The 17,606-nt window shown below is 41.9% G+C and overlaps 1 protein-coding gene across 5 annotated transcripts in view; it reads right to left on the reverse strand.

Annotated features, from left to right (window-relative positions):
* Nucleotides 1-17,606, reverse strand: part of SH3KBP1 (SH3 domain containing kinase binding protein 1) — a 529,030-nt gene that overhangs the window by 155,558 nt on the left and 355,866 nt on the right. Inside the window, exon 1 of one of the 5 annotated variants that reach the window (XM_073616473.1) lies at nucleotides 12,562-12,739. The exons of the other annotated variants lie outside the window; for them this stretch is intronic. The gene's annotated coding sequence lies outside the window, so the exon portion shown is untranslated. Of the gene's footprint in view, nucleotides 1-12,561; nucleotides 12,740-17,606 lie in introns of those variants that run through there. 5 annotated transcript variants of the gene reach the window in all.

The raw sequence follows: 17,606 nt of genomic DNA on the forward strand, positions 1-17,606 counted from the left end.
CACCCAAAAATAGAACTTCCGCTTTTTGGATTCCTCCCCCCCTCTGGTGTCACATTTGGCACCTTTCAGGGGGGAGGAGGGAGCAGATACCCGTCTATTACAAGTATTTGCTCCCACTTCCTGGCATAGATCACCGCGGTGATTGCGGTGACCTACGCCACTTCCGCCGCCTACCCCGTCCTCCCCCGCTGTATTCTGAGACACAGAACACAGCAGGGACCTGAGAGGACGTGCAGCACGACTCGCGCATGCGCAGTAGGGAACCAGGACGTGAAGCCGCACGGCTTCACTTCCTTATTCCCTTACCGAGGATGGCGGCGGCAGCAGCCGAGAGCTGAAGGACGGATCGCCTTCGGCTGCCGACATCGCGGGCTCCCTGGACAGGTAAGTGTCCATATATTAAAAGTCAGCAGCTGCAGTAATTGTAGCTGCAGGCTTTTAATATTTTTTTTTTCAGCAAACCTCCGCTTTAATCGACTTTTGTTGAAGGAGCCAGGTTGAAAAATATTGGCCGAACAGCGCTCTTTGGGTGTTCTGACTGCTAGCGCTAATGGCTTACAGAATGCAATACTCTGGCAGGGGGATTCATCCATCAATGCCATTTCTGTGGATGGAAGGACCTATAAGGTTCCATGCACACTGGCTTAAAAAAATGTTGCTGCTACAGGAGTTTTAAGTTCTGCCTATAGAAGGTACTCAATGTTACCCTATGTGTCCATGCACATTAGAACGATTACAGGCATATCTTAAGCTCAACGTTTAGAGGCAGGAAAAGAAAAAAAGAAAAACCTTCTGGATTGCATTTCTGATTGGAGCTTACTGGCAGAAAAAAACTGGAAAACTCTCCTAAACTCGTCTAAACTTAACAAAAAATGCAAAAAAATGTTCTATATGAGCGTCTTTTTAATGCCAAGAGAACAGACGTTTTTTTTAAGCCCAGTGTGCATGGAGCCTTAGATTTCTTTTGTTCAGCCTGCAATTTGAATAAAAGAAATCTATTAGAGCTTGTTTACACCAGATGCTGGACGTTATTTCCAGAGCAGCCATTGTTGCACAGCCAGGCAATGCTGTGGTGTGTGCTGAAAAAATGTATTGAATGCAACGTCTCTGTGGTGAATAAAACTGCATTGATATGTAATTTCAATAAAGTTCTGTGAAAAAAAAAAAAAACAGGATTGGCACATCAGCCTTGTAGGTCTAACAGCACACCCCAGCTGCTGTGCAATTGGTGCAGCATATATATGGCCAGCATTACACTACTCTACAACACAGCACAGCTAGTCTGGTCACCAGACTTTTCTTTGCTGCAGTTAACAGACTTAACAGCCAACATTCTGCATGTGTGTATGTTGGTCTGATGGTTGGCTGTTCGGCCGGCTTCTGACGGATGTGTATGCTGGGAAAACAGAAGCTGACCGACTCCCGATCAGTGCTCTCAGCCAATAGCAGAGAGTGCTGATCGGAGCATTCTGGTGGGGGTGGGGGGTTGTCAGAACATAACAGTTCAGCAGGGGAGATTGCTGGACTAACCTTGCATGGTTAGTACAGTGTCTCTGACCAGAGCTGACAGTATTTTTTCCTGCAACCCATAGTGTGTACCCAGCTTAAGCAGTGAAGGAGCAGCAACAGTCTGATGAGGTCAACTCTCTTCCTGTCAGCATGTTTTGTCAACACATATGAATACTGGACATCTCATGGGCTCCTTGTGCTGCCCCATTTCTCTCTTAGGCTCGGTTCACACTAGGACGACTTGTCAGGCGACCTAGGTCGCCTGACAAGTAGCGTCCCGTTCAGTACAATGGAACCGTTCTAATCGGAGCGACGCAAGTCGCTCCGACTTAGAAAAAGGTTCCTGTACTACTTTGGGGGCGACTTGGGGCGACTTGCATAGACTTCTATACAGAAGTCGTTTTGCAAGTCGCCGTGGCAGTCGTGTGCAGGTCGCCTCGGTGAGGCGACCTGCAAGCCGTGCCGCCCCTGGTGTGAACCGAGCCTTAGTCTAAGTGCTGCTATACCGTGGGGTACAAGAGGCTTAAACCAAGTTGAATTCAGAATGGTTCATTATTTAATAACAGCATGAATACTTTCACTGTTTTTTTTTTTATTTTATTTTTTATTACTTTGAGTTTAGTTTTATAATACTTCTTCATGCCAGTCTTGCGGTACTAATAGGACTGCTGGCTCTTGTTTTTAATACTTTTCCCTATATACCTTTTATTCAGGGGTAGGAAACCTTCGAGAGGTGGAGATCTACATGAACAACATGAAAGAGATCAAAGATCACTGGGGTTCAGCGTCCTTTTTTTGTTTTGTTTTTTAACTAGTAAGGCCTAACTCAATAGTAAGGAAAACTTAGAAAAATGTAATAAAACAAATGTCACTGTAAAAATATAAACATAGCCTATCTTAAGAGTGGACATTATCAGTCAGCAGAGCAGTGGATAATGTCAGTAGGGCAGTGGATGGTGTGTGGATGGTGTCAGTAGAGCAATGGATAATGTCAGTAGGGCAGTGGATGGTGGGTGGATGGTGACAGTAGGGCAGTGGAGGGTGTCGGCAGGGCAGTGGAGGGTGTCGGCAGGGCAGTGGAGGGTGTCGGCAGGGCAGTGGATGGTATCAGCAGGGCAGTGGATGGTGTGTGGATTGTGTCAGAGCAGTGGAGGGTGTCAGCAGGGCAGTGGAGGGTGTCAGCAGGGCAGTGGAGGGTGTCAGCAGGGCAGTGGACGGTGTCAATAGTTTAATTTTATCATTTTTTTTATATCTTTTACAATTTAAAAAAAAATTTTTTTTACATTTATTTAGCATCCCTGCTGAGGGGCTTTGGTGAAATATCAGGGGTCTAAACAGACCCCTTGATGTCATAGTTTTGAAGCAGAGAAAGCGATTGAGGGCACAGTCATTAATCTCCATCTCTGTAGCCTCAGCTGTACAGAATGAATGAACGGGAATGAACAAACTGAAGCATAAGAAACAGTTTACTATGCTTCAGTTATAAATGAACACAGTGAGTGAGCAATACCTCAATTTTCCTCCTGCAGCAGCTGCTAGCTGGCAGGGATGAGAGGAGGAAAACCCAAATTTCAGCTGCTGAAGGAGGAAAATAGAGGGGATCGGTTCAAGTAAATGCTGCCCTGTCCAGGTTTCGGGGCTGGGAAGGGAGGGATGCGATCTACCCATCACCTGCATAGACACATCGATGCTGCAACAGGGAGTTGATATACGGTATGTATGTTTGTTTTTTATTAACTCCATCATTTTCTTTTACTACAACATACAGCTATAGTTCAATGAAAAACAAACATAATATTTATCAATATATACATTTTTGAGCTCCAGCCAAGTCATTACCCAGGCTTAGTATCTTAAAGTCTGTCTGAGAGGAGTATTCTTGGAGAATATTTTAATACATTTTCTGAAAGCAGGAAGAACCATTCCCTTTGTTTTCTTCCCTCACGGTCAATATGTTGAGTAGAGTGTCCTGGTAAACCTCATCGCAAGAGGCAGTTTAATCTTTGTGAGGTGTAATTCATTTTTACAGAGCATTAGGATGCCAAGCTTTGTGAAACATAAATACACACCACAAAGAACAAAAAAAAGACTACTGAATATGCCTAGGATTTTGCATGACTCATCTCTAGATCAAAATCGTAGCCCTAGAAGTAGATGGTGACTATGGGTAATCCCCGAACACAGATGGCACTGGTCATCTATGGAGAAATAATTTACACATTGTCAGGAGGATTGTAGTAATCTCTCTGCACTACAGAATTCAGCAAAGCTGATACAGTACGAAACCTACACACTGTAAGAGAACTGCTACAAGATATACAAAGCTGTAACAAAGTGGATTTTAAAGAACTCATATACTTGGTAGAGGCCACATACAAGAAAGAGAAGAGAGGCAAGACATATCCTCCATACCAGTAAAATTGGACCACTTTGAAACCACTCACAACCTTTCAACACCAACAGACCACCCTCCAACTACAGAGGGAAGAACAAGATAATAAAAGCATGAGGAACAACGTAACAGATGATGCAGACACCTCACGAGAGGTGGGTAAGTGCAACACCTTGCAGCCTTCTTCATGGGAATAGACACATCAGAGTCTGGCAAATAATTAAATTAGAACTATAGGCAAAACATTTTTGTTCATTTTGGATAGAGGAAGGGAGGGTTATAGCCCGTCAGATTTTTTTTTTCTCCATCTGTGTCCCATTGCAGAGATTCCCCTTCAACTCTTGTCCCATAATCAAATAGGAAGTGGGAGGAAATCCCTGAAAATTAGGGGAATTCCTTGAGGACCCCCAAGTCACCAGAACTAGTGTCTACTTTGAAATATTTCCCCTCTATTACTTTACTGGGGACAACCCAAACTTTGGGATTTTCTTTTACTTTCAGTGATAATGGTAAACAGGACAAATACAGAGGGTGAATCTCCTTAAAGTGGAGTTCCACCCAAAAATGGAACTTCCGCTTTAAGTGATGGTGACCCCCTGACACACCATATTTGGCATGTCATTTTTTGGGGAGGGGTGGGTACCCGGTTTTTAAGGGCACCAAGCTCCCACTTCCTCCCCCGGGAGCTTGGTGCCCTGAAGCCACAGCCGGGCGCCCACAGTTAGAATGCCGGTGCCGTGGAGAGGAGGGGGAGAGGAGCGAGGCTTTGTGCGCCCACATCGCTGGACCGTGGGACAGGTGAGTGTCTGATTATTAAAAGTCAGCAGCTACACTTTTTGTAGCTGCTGACTTTTAAATAGGTGGAACTCCGCTTTAACAGGGCAAAGGCAGCAATAAAAACTGACAAGAGTTCTAATTCCTCTGCATTCCATCCAAAACAAAAAAAAAAAAGTTGCCTTTAGGAAACCAATCTCCTATATCCCCAGTGAATTGTCACTCATTGTCCACATAATTATTATTATACAGGATTTATATAGCGCCAACAGTTTGCATGGCGCTTTACAACATGAGGGCAAACAGTCACGGTACAATACAATTCGATACAGGAGGAATCAGAGAGCCCTGCTCATTAGAGTTTACAATCTAGAAGGGAGGGTCAAGTGAAACAAAAGCTAATAACTGTGGGGGATGAACTGATGAAGAAAATGAAAATACAGTTGTTAGGTGTGGGTAGGATAGGCTTCTCTGAAGAGGAGGGTTTTCAGGGATCGTCTAAAAGCGAATAGAGTAGGAAATAATCAGACAGATTGGGGCAAGGAGTTCCATAGGATTGGAGAGGCTCTGGAAAAGTCCTGGAGGTGAGCAAAGGAGGAGGTGACGAGGAAGCTAGAGAGCAGGCGGTCTTGAGAGGAACAAAAAGAACAATTAGGTTGATATTTTGAGACTAGTCTAGTGATGTAGCTGGGGGCCAAATTGTGGATGGCTTTGTAAGTTGTTGTTAGTAATTTGAATTTAATTAATCGGGTGAGTGGAAGCCAGTGGAGGGACTGACAGCGAGGAGTAGCAGACACAGAGCAATTGGTAAGGTGGATGAGTCTGGCAGCAGCATTCATGATGGATTGAAGGGGGGATAGCCTATGTAAAGGTAAGCCAATGAGAAGGGAGTTGCAGTAGTTGAGGTGAGAGATGACCAGGGAGTGAATTAAGAGCTTTGTTCTGTCATTGGTTGAAAGGGGCGTATTTTGGAGATGTTGCAGAGGTTGAGCCGGCAATATTTGGACAGTGATTGGACGTGGGGCTTAAAGGAGAGTTCAGAGTCCAGAGCTACACCTAGGATCTTGGCATGCGGGGATGGGCTGATAGTTGTGCCATCGATTTTGACAGAGAGATCAGGGGAAGGGGCACGTGATGGAGGAAAAATTATAAGTTTGGTTTTGGATAGTTTGAGTAAGTGGTGTGACATCTAGACTGATATATCTGTTAGTAAATTAGTGATACAGAAGGTGACTGAGGGAGTGAGCTGAGGGGTAGAGAAATAGAGTTGGGTGTCGTCAGCGTAGAGATGGTATTTGAAGCCATGCTAGGTTATCAGCTGACCCAGGGAGCAGGTGTAGATTGAAAATAGGAGAGGCCCAAGAACTGAACCTTGGGGGACCCCAAAAGAGAAAGGAAGAGTCGAGGAGGAAGTAGAATTGAAAGTAACGCTAAAAATGCAGTTGGATAAGTAGGAAGAGAACCAGGGAAGAGTACAGTCATGGAGACCAACGGTGTGGAGGTTTTGGAGGAGGAGGGGGTTGGTCAACTGTATCAAAGGCAGCAGAATTAAGCCCTATCGTGAAAATTGGCTCAAACTGGTTTACATAAGGGTTATACCCTCCTCTAAAACTCAATACATTAAAAAGGCTGTTTTCCTCAACCTAACATCATTATCCTGATCTATTATATGATGGGGTTTCCCCAGGAACTTGATAAGGCTGCCTTTATAGCTATAAATGTTCTTTTATGTTCACTAAATACAAAGTAAGCCTGATGTTGCTCTACCAGTTATAATCAGCTGAAGATATCTACGTGGGGTCTTCAAAAATTTTCTGCACTTATTTATATTTAATACAGTTAAAAAAAGAGTGCAGAAACTTTTTGAAGAACCATCGTATTTGGCATTTTTGTCTAGCAATTCAGTAGGAGTCTCTTGAAAGGCTTCATAGCTTTGGACCTGACAATTGCCATAAAAAAGGACTATTCCAGGTCAGAGAGGTGGTTCTGAAAATGGTTAAAGTGGAGTTAAAATGAGAACTTTTCTCACACTTAAGCCCCGTACACACGGGCAGAATGTCGGCAGACACTGGATAGCCATCAGCCGACCGACTCCCAATCAGCGCTCTCAGACAATGGCAGAGAGCGTTGATTGGAATGTTCTGGTGGGGGGGTGGGGGCGGGGCACCCTGTCAGTACACAACAGCTCGGGGGGGATCTCTGGACTAACCTCATGGGTTAGTGCAGCAGCTCCCGACCGTAGCTGTCAGTTTTTTTTCGTGCAACCCACAAAAAACTGTAGTGTGTGCCAAGCTTTAGTTAAAGTGGTTGTAAAGGCAGAAGGTTTTTTATCTTAATGAATTCTATGCATTAAGACATTGAGATAAAAAACCTACTATGTGCAGCAGCCGCCCCAGCACCTCCTAATACTTACCTGAGCCCCATCTCTATCCAGCGATGTCCACGAGTGCCTCGGCTATATGGGACTCTCCCTCCTGAGTGACTGAGACAAAGCAGCGGCACCATTGGCCCCCGGTGTTGTCAATCAATCAAAGGCTGCTCTGTGCAAATCCACTGCACAGAGCAGGTAAGTATAACATGTTTATTATTTTTAGAGAAAAAAAAAAAAAGGACTTTACAATCACTTTAACTCCCCATTTCCAACTTTGACACCTCATTTCCCTGTACATTCCCCAACACCCCCCTCACTGGGCGTTTTTCAGGCGCTTTAATGGCTGTAAATAGCCTCTGCTAAGCGCCTGAAAACCACCTCCCATTCATTCAAGTGTGACTCTTCACACTCGGGCCGTGCGCTTGCAGGATGTTTCCAAAAAGTCCTGCAAGCAGCAGCTTTGGGGCGGGTTGGACACCCTGCCAATTGGAATGGGCAGTGCTTCGGAAGCACCGCAACACAGGAGTTTTTTACCCCTTCTTTGTGGTTAAAAGCGCCCCTCTAGCGGCCGTAAAGTGCGGCTTTAACAGCGCTTTACCACGGCCACAGCCCCAGTGTGAAGGGGATCTTTATCACCCTGGTACAGGAATTGCAGGACTATGCATATATTTTGAGATTTCGGAAGTGCATTCCCATATAATCATTGTGCTTACTTACAGCAATGAGGAAAATATAAACAAATCACCTTGGAAAAAATGGCTACTTCAAGAACCTGTACTAGAATAATGGAAAATTATTATAAATAGCATCTTTACAAAGTATAGCACTTCGCTGCACAGAATACTAAACTTAATAGAGAGGTGGAAAGAACATTTAAATTTGGACAATTTATTAAATGGTTATTCTCAAAACATTCCTATTTAGACACTGAATTGTACAGTGCCCATTATGTGTATATTCACACTTGCTGTGTGTATTGGAAATTCTGATTGGGTTTCATTATTCGGCCCGCTTACCAAGGTAAACACAGCTGACAGCTCCTCTGACATTCAGATAAGATTAGCTTTCATAACATCAACCAGACCAAGCAATACTGAATTCATCCAAACTAGACTTTGTATAATCTCTGCTATGCCTAAAATGATGAAACATTCAAATTCATGGCACACATCACCAAGAGACAGATGAAATAAAAAAAATAAAAGGTTAAAAGAACATTCTGCCAATAGCAATTAGCTAAACTGCATCACTTTTTTATTCTGGATGTCTAGAAACATTTGTGATCAGTAAAATTACCCCTCATTCATTTGATGATGGTCAAGCGGCTGTAACAGTGCTACCAATAATTTGAGAAGTTATTTGGTTGCCTTGTAATTAACCCTTCAAAATTTCTCAAGGACAGCTTACACAGTTAAGGTGAATTTTTTGGGCTTTCAAATTCTCTGAACCTTCCAGCGTGTGAGTGAGCGTTTTTTTGCTGGCACGGAAACGCAACCCAAGCTGGGAGATGAATTGTGGTTTCAGAAAAGCCGCCAACAGCCTTGCAGGGAAGATGTTGGCCTGTGTTTTCACCAGGTTTATCAATCTCAAATTTGAATTTAGTCCTTTCTTTGTTTTCACTAATGAAATGGAAATTCATGAATGTTTTATGAGATACTAGTAGGGCTGACTGATTATTTTACAATTTGGAACATTACCAGCAGATTAATCAGGCAGCCTCTAAGCCATTTATTGAGGGTTAATTTTAATGCATGGAAATTATGCTTTCAGATATAACAAATATTGCTGATTAGCTTGCGGACTCTCCAACATGATGGTGGGTGTTACGCTGAAAAGTTCTGTATGGAGCAGAAAGCTAAATGCTACAGTATTTTCAATGACAACATGCCTGATGCCGCATACACACGGTCGGATTTGCCGACAGGAAATTTTCGATGTGAGCTAGTTGTCAGAAAGTCCGACTGCGTGTTTGCTCCATCAAACATTTGCTGTCGGAATTTCCGACAACAAATGTTTGATAGCAGGTTCTCAAATTTTCCGCCAACAAAACTTGTTGTCGGAAAGTCCGATCGTGTGTACACAAGTCCGTCGCACAAAAGTTCACGCATGCTCTGAATCAAGCAGAAGGAGCCGCACTGGCTATTGAATTTCCTTTTTCTCGGCTTGTCATATGTCACCGCGTTCTCACGTTCTGAATTTTTGGCCAACATTTGTGTGACCGTGTGTATGCAAGACAAGTTTGAGCCAACATCCTTCGAACAAAAAGCCACGGTTTTGTTGTCGGAAAATCTGATCATGTGTACAGGGCATTAGACTCACTTTGCAGAGGCAAACGTAATGTCTTTATTTTTGGTATTCCAAAAAGAAACATTTGCTTGTGTCTACTTCCTGCATTCACCTTTCTTCTTTCCCATTCGTGTCAATGAGAATGGAAAAGCAGATCAATGTAACCGAGAAGCAGCTTGATGCAACTCAACCACAGCTTGTTATAACTCAAAAGCAGCTTCTTAGGCAACTGAAAAGTAAATTAATATTAACTCAAATGTGAGTCAAAGCATTTCAAAATGACATAAAAGCATAATGCCCTTGCTTCAGTCTAAGGCCCCATTCATACCTCAGCGTTTTGGAGCTTGCAGTTCAAAGCTCCAAAACGCTGGAGGAGAAAATAAGGAGTTGTTGTCTATAGAAATAGTTCAAATCGCCACTACAGTCGTTTAAAGCCAAACACCCGAAACTCCAAAAAGTTCTGGAGCTTTTTTTGTAGCTTGAATCAGGCTATTTGGTGTGTTTTTGAATTGTTTTTTGTTCCACAGATACTATTTTTCCTGTTAAAACCTTGATGAAGGAGAATACACTCATCTCCGAAACGCATTGGGTATAGGATTCTGTATCCACAATTTGTATATTCTTGATTTTTTTGTATCCATTATGCTTTATATTCTATGTATTTTTCTACAATAAATGTATATGATATTTGTAAATTTCTATTTTTCTTTTGGCAGTGCCTTTAAAATCCCACCCTAGGGGTTTTTTTTTTTTTTTGTTCCACAGAAATGCAAGGAAATGTTTGATTCGCACATTTTTATTTCTTATGTTTTTCTGCTCAAATGCAATAAATGAAATTATTAATTAATAAATTCAAAATACTAACAACTACTTACAAAGCCATCCACAATTTAGCCCCCAGCTACATCACTAGCCTAGCCTCCAGGACTTTTCCAAAGCCTCTCCAATCCTATGGAATGCCTTACCCCAATCTGTCTGCTTATCTCCCACTCTATTAGCTTTTAGATGATCCCTGAAAACGCTTCTCTTCAGAGAAGCCTACCCTACCCACACCTAACAACTGTATTTTCATTTTCGCCATCAGCTCATCCCCCACAGTTATTACCTTTTGTTTCAATTGACCCTCCCTTCTAGATTGTATGCTCTAATGAGCAAGGCCCTCTGATCCCTCCTGTATTGATTTGTATTGTAAGTGTACTGTCTGCCCTCGTGTTGTAAAGCTCTGCGCAAACTGTTGTAGCTATATAAATCCTGTATAATAATAATAATAATAATAAATAAATAAAATACATAAATTATAATCATAAATAAATAATAATAAAATAATAATTAAAAAAATATATATATTAATCCCTAATCCTAACACCAATATGAACCCCTAACCTAACAAAATAAAAATAAATAAATAATAAACTCCTAACCCTAACCTTTAACCCCCAACCCTTAACCCCTTACAGAAAAAAGTATAAAAAAATTAAAAAAACAAATAAAAGCAGATGAAAAAGCTGTAAAACATAAAAAATTATAAAAACAGATATTTTACTCTATTGGCTAATAAAACAATGCTGTACAAAAATGCACATACAAACGCTTAAAAACGCGACACTCAAGTGTGAATGCAGCCTAAAGCTCATCCACACAAGCCCTGAGGCAGGTCATACTAGTCCCATCTCCTACTCCATGTCTATGAGCAAGACACAATGTTATGTGCACTAATTCACGTTTTAGATTCAGCACATCCTTTATTTCTCATGGAGGTAAATGTAGGCTTGCAGACACACACAAGTGGCCATGCACTGATCATAAAGAAGCATCTGTAAAGACACTTCTCTGGCCTGTGTGGAGTCAAAGCCCTTCACTAATATGATCAGGTACCATCTTCAGTTACAGAGCGGGCTGGATTTAAACTGACTATATGATGACTCATCGGTTGTTAAGGATGCGGCGGCCAGCTTCCTGGCCCGCTCCTTAGTAACCAGCTATATACAGTATTTTTAAAGGGAAAAAATAAAACACACACACACATAAAACCGCAAAATTTATGAAAACATGCATGCAAAAACGCGGGTTTAAAAACGCAAGACGTGCCTGAAAGACGCATCAACTACATAGATGTGAACCTAGACTTACGCCAATCAGCCATAACATTATGACCACTGACAGGTAAAGGGAATATCTCGTTACAATGGCATCTGAAAATTGGTGGGACATATTAGGCATTAAGTGAACATGTTGTCCATGAAGTTGATGTGGTGAAAGCAGAAAAAAATGGGCATTGTCATTTGTAGTGTATGGGGCTGTGAAGCCCATGGTGACCCATGTCCTCAGCCAAAAGCTTCTACAATGGTCACATAAACATCAGAATTGGACTACGGAGCAATGGAATGAGGTGGCCTGGTCTAATGAATCACATTTTCTTTTACATCATGTGGATGGAAGGGTGCATGTGCGTCACTTACCTGGGGAATTTGGCAGAGGCAGTGTGATGCTTTGGGCATTGTTCTGCCGGGAAACCTTGTATCCTGCCATTCATGTGGATGTTACTTTGGTGTCCATGCCTCAATGGGTCAGGGCTGTTTTAGCAAAAGGGGGCCATAGTCAATATTAGGTGGATGGTCATAATGTTATGGCTGATCGGTGTATAGGTGAAATACAATGCTAATTATATCTAGAATGACTGTGAATAAAATGATTGGGCCTTCAGTCCCTTGATCAGATTTGAACAAAATATACATCATATACAAATATTAAATATCACAACATTATAAAGAAAAATCAACCTAAAAACAAAACAAAACAAACAAAAAAAAAAACATTCCAACATATCAGATGGGCCCTGCCATACAGTATCTTGCTACATTATAGAAGACTAAAAATTAAAAAAAAAACCTCACATGCATCCTTAGATTTGCAATAAAAAAAAAAAAAAAAAGTTTTGTAAGCGCTTGAGACGGTTTTCAATATATATATCCAATAACCTTTTTCAGCACTCCCTAATGGGATGTACATACTGCCAACTTGAACTTACACACTCTTTGTTCCACTTCAGACCCATCAAATAACTGTAAATTAGTGACTGTAGCTAGTGGAAAACTGGCAGTACGTACAATTACTGTATATGTTGAGGCTCAGATACAGTTAGCTCTAAAACGCAATGTACAGCTAAATCTGAAATGCACATTAAATGCAAAAAACAGCAGCAATGGTGCTGCAAAAACATTGTACTTACAAGTCAAGGCTGATTAGTACCTATGAACTCTGGAGCATGCAGTTTGGCCATATACGAGTCTCCTGAACCAGGAATCTGCGGATGAGCCCGGAGGGTGCAGTTTGGCTATAAGTGTCTATGCTCTCTTCTATATAGAGCGTAATGTGCTTGCAGTTTGGCTAGATCTGTATACTGAGTGATGAGCCAGGAAGTCAGTTACCGGGACCTCTTCTATGAAAAGTGAAGTGAAAACAGCTGTATATTGTTGTATTATAGGAAAGGTATGTTAGGGATAGTTTATAAAGAATACATCTTCCACTAAAGCCAGCCAGTTTCTAACATCTATTGAGTGGTCGTCCTGAGTAACTCCCTCCATTGTTCTGTCTCCTTATTGATGTTGTATATATGTGGAACATATTAGGCTCTGTAGATTGAAAACATATGTCTATCTCCTTCCACAAACACTCATTAAAGAGAAAGTAAACTGCTTTGTTTAAGTTTAGTGATTAATTTGTGTTTAACAATCTTTTTTTCCTTAAAGGCACCCCTTCCTTCAATTTGCAGAATGGTAGATGCTTCTGGGATACAACCAGTTCTGATCTACGATGAATGGAAATTGTGTATAAGCTAGAAGCTATTATGCTGTGAAGTGACGTAATTGTTTTGTCAATACCTCCAAAGTGGAAAGACTCCTAAAACCGCTCACAGGATGGGCTGGTGCCTCTAAGGTTTCAGTGAAATGGAAAGAACACAATAACCATAAGTGCAACACACATAATGGGGTCACAGTGAGGCCATAGAAGACTCATACCAGCCACATGTGGTTTGGGGATGAAAGTATGTTGAAGCAGACATGGCAATCAATGAAGGTCTCTTTCAAATATACAATTCTGACAAAATATTCTAAAGTCGGCCATAGAGAGGTCCAATCTTACCTGGTTTAGCAGGAACTGGCCAAGATTCGAACCATGTACGGGCAGGCTAAATGACCCAATAACCCAATTCGATCGATCAACTTAGGTACAACCAGCCTGAAGGATTTAAATTGTGATTATTGCTAATGGCAATGGCCTGTGTTGATGGGGGAATCAAGCAAATTTCTTTCCTGCAACCATGGAAAATTCACTCCATCTATGGTCGGCCTAATGATACCAAATGTTTTGTATTTTTACTACAAAGAGTAAATATTACCCTTTCTTGCACTGCCTCCCCAGGGCTGAAATGAGCTATTCATGGGCCCTAGGCACAGCCTTTCTCTGACCTCTCTATAAGTACCTTTGCCTACACTGTGGCTGCAACCAGCCGCCATGCATAAGTATCTCTCTCCAACACTGGTCCTCTACGCCAGCCTTTTTCAACCAGGGTACTTTCATGTTTCTTCAGGTGTGCCTTGGCAAAATGCCTAAAAATTGCCCAAAAACTGTATACAGGCCAGCGGGTGGAACAAGCCTGCCTTTTAGTTACACAAAGTCACAGGTTTTAATTGTGCACTATTACAACCTTCTAGCTGCTGGCGTGCGAACAACCAATGGCGCCATTGGTCAATAAGGAGAGTGTTGGGTGCCTTAACAGCATCCTTGCTTACCCCTCCCTTGCCCATCTCCATCAACACTCATTAGCTGAGTGAGGAAGAGTAACTGAGGGAGAAAAGTTGCACAGAAAAATACTAGACAGTACTGGTGTGCAAAGGTGTGTTTGATTTGGAAAACTATATCACCTACCTCTAATGTTGGGTGTCCTGCGTGTGTGGATGTCGCTGCTTTTTGTAAATCTATTAGTTAAATTTTTTACATTTTTGAATGGGGTGCCTTGACTGAAAAAGGTTGTGTCAAGGTTGGCAGAAAAGGTTGAGGTTAGCAGTCATGTGAGCACTAAGAAAACACCAATAGAATAACAACTTGGACATCAACTGTTAATGATTGTGGGTCAATGACCAACGCTCAGTAAACCAGAAAAAAAAGGGGCTGCTCTTAAACACAGCAACCCTTCTGACAAATAAAACTTTTGCCACAGCACCGGATGGGGCATGTGCTTGGGCCTAACCACCATGCTGTTTCTTTCCCACACTGCTCCTCCATGCAACCAACTGCTATTATTATAATATAATATGTATAATGGCAATCATGTGATCACTAATGCCGCGTACACACGAGCGGACTTTACTGCAGACTTTGCCCAGCGGACAGGTTTTCGTCGGACAATTCGATCGCGTGTGGGCTCCAGCGGACTTTGTTTTCTCAAAAGTTGGACGGACTTAGATTTGAAACATGTTTCAAATCTATCCGACGGACTCGAGTCCGGTCGAAAAGTCTGCTCGTCTGTATGCTAGTTCGACGGACAAAAAGCCACGCTAGGGCAGCTATTGGCTACTGGCTATGAACTTCCTTATTTTAGTCCAGTCGTACGTCATTACGTACAAATTCGATGGACTTTGGTTGATTGTGTGTAGGCAAGTCCGTTCATTCAGAAAGTCCGTTGTAAAGTCCGTCGAAAAGTCCGCCGGGCAAAGTCTGCTCGTGTGTACGTGGCATAAGACAACCTCTGTGGAATAACAACAATAATAATTGCTCATAACTGTGGGCCCATGACCAGCACCCAGTAAATGCCCAGAGAAGGAAGGAGTTTCTCTTTAACCACTTCACTCCTGGAAAGATTTACCCACTTCCTGACCAGGCCATTTTTTGCCATACAGCACTGCGTCGCTGTAACTGACAACTGCACGGTCGTGTGACGCTGTACCCAAAACTAATTTGATGTCCCTTTTTCCCACAAATAAGGCTCTTTTGGTGGTATTTGATCGGTTTTTATTTTTTGCGCTTTAAACAAGAAAAGAGCGACAATTTTGAAAAAAAAAAAAAAAAAAAAAAAAAAAACAATATTTTTTACTTTTGGCAATAAATACCCACAAAAATAAAAAAAATCCTTCCTCAGTTTAGGCCAATATGTATTCTGCTACATATTTTTGGTTAAAAAATAGGGGATAGATTTATGGCATTTATATCATTTTTTTTTACTAGTAATAGTGTTGATCTGCGATTTTTAGCGGGACTGTAACATTGCGGTGGACAGATCAGACACGGTTTACACTTTTTTGGGACCAGTGACATTTATACAGTGATCAGTGCTATAAAAGTTAACAGATTACTGTAAAAAAGACACTGGCAGGGAAGGGGTTAACCACTAGTGGTGATCAAGGGTTTAAATGTGTTCCCTTGGAGGTGTTTCTAAATGTATAGGTGCTGGGCTGACTGGAGGAGGAGAGAGATCGCTGTTCCTAATCACTAGGAACAGACGATCTCACTCTAGTCCAGACAGAATGGGTCTGTTCGTTTACACTGGCCGATCCCCATTCTGCCTCTCTGTGAAGCGATCGCAGGTGTCCGGCGAAAATAGAGTCTGCCAGACCCGCTGGTTGGCTCCCCCCCGATAGCGAATGGGCGCACGCCCACAGATCGTCGTGCACACGCCCGACGTACAATGACGGCGATTTGTGCAGCCGAGCCAACCTGTGCAGTACAACTGCTGCGGCTGGTCGGCAAGCGGTTAAGATAGTGACTTGTCAGACAAACAAAAAAAAAAATGGCCACAGCATCAAAAGGGGTCTGGGCAAAATGATTTCTAGACTTCTAACCACCAAGCCCTGTCTGTAGACTTTACTATTTAGCAGGATGTACATACAGTGGATATAAAAAGTTTACACACCCCTGTTAAAATGTCAGGTTTCTGAGATGTAAAATTATGAAACAAAGATACATAATTTCAGAATTTTTTCCATCTTTAATGTGACCTATAAACTGTACAACTCCGTTGAACAACAATACTGAAATCTTTTAGGTGGAGGGAAGTAAAAATATAAAACTTAAATAATATGGTTGCATAAGTGTGCACACCCTTAAACCAATACTTTATTGAAGCACCTTCTGATTTTATTACAGCACTCAGTCTTTTTGGGTACGAGTCTATCAGCATGGCACATCTTGACTTGGCAATATTTGCCCACTCTTCTTTGCAAAAAACTCCAAATCTGTCAGATTGCGAGGGCATCTCTCTCCTGTGCACAGCCCTCTTCAGATCACCCTGCAGATTTTCAATCGGATTCATGTCTGGGCTCTGGCAGGGCCATTCCAAAACTTTAATCTTCCTCTGGGGAAGCCATTTTTTTGTTGATTTAGATGTTTGCTTTGGGTCCTTGTCATGCTGAAATCATTGGGATTGGGCGACAGATAGACTGGACGTGACGTAGGAGTACGAGCTTGCTGCTCGTAGATTATATGCCTTGCTTAACTGTTTTAAATGTGAGTAAAATTACGTTTTCAATGAACACCTTTTAAGAAACAATATCACAATCTTGTAGCCCCTTTGTTTATATACCACCACCCTGAAGGAGACTAGGTGGAAACCCCAGAATCACATTCAAGGAAGGTCTGCAGTGTATCCCGCTCCTAGGGCAGCGTTCACAACAGAGAGATAAGAGGAGGCACAAGGATCCCCTATGAGAGATATCTATACCTAATGTGGTTACCTTACAGCAGTAAGGTGAGAGGCTTGTGAGCACTGAGGTGCCACATACACTATAAGAAGAGAAACCAATCACTGTTAGTCACCGTTTGGAATGTGCAAGTAGTAGAGCACTTTTCGTTTCAGTTGCACTTGGATTCACATTGTTACCACTGAGACTTTCTTTACACATTTGTATTCATCTTACCAGTCACTTTATTGGTACTTGAGATTTATGGACATTTAGAAGTACTATCAACATTTTTTGTTCATGCATTTACCTATGTATGTATTTATGCAGATCATGTCATATATTCCTTAGTATCATTTGGTATTGTTGACAGCGCAACATCATCATTATTCATACACTTCAGAGCCACAGATTTGCTTTTCGGTGTTTGCAGCAGTCATATTCACTTTCCTTTATTTACGATAGTGCATGAGTACCAATTTATTAATTCCTCTTCATGTTCAGATTTCTAGCAGAAGCCTGAAGGTTTTGTGTCAATCTTGACTGGTATTTGGAACTGTTCATGATTCCCTCTACCTTGACTGTTCCAGCTGAAGAA

Source organism: Aquarana catesbeiana, linkage group LG02 (assembly GCF_042186555.1).
Source record: "Aquarana catesbeiana isolate 2022-GZ linkage group LG02, ASM4218655v1, whole genome shotgun sequence".
Lineage (NCBI taxonomy): Eukaryota > Metazoa > Chordata > Amphibia > Anura > Ranidae > Aquarana > Aquarana catesbeiana.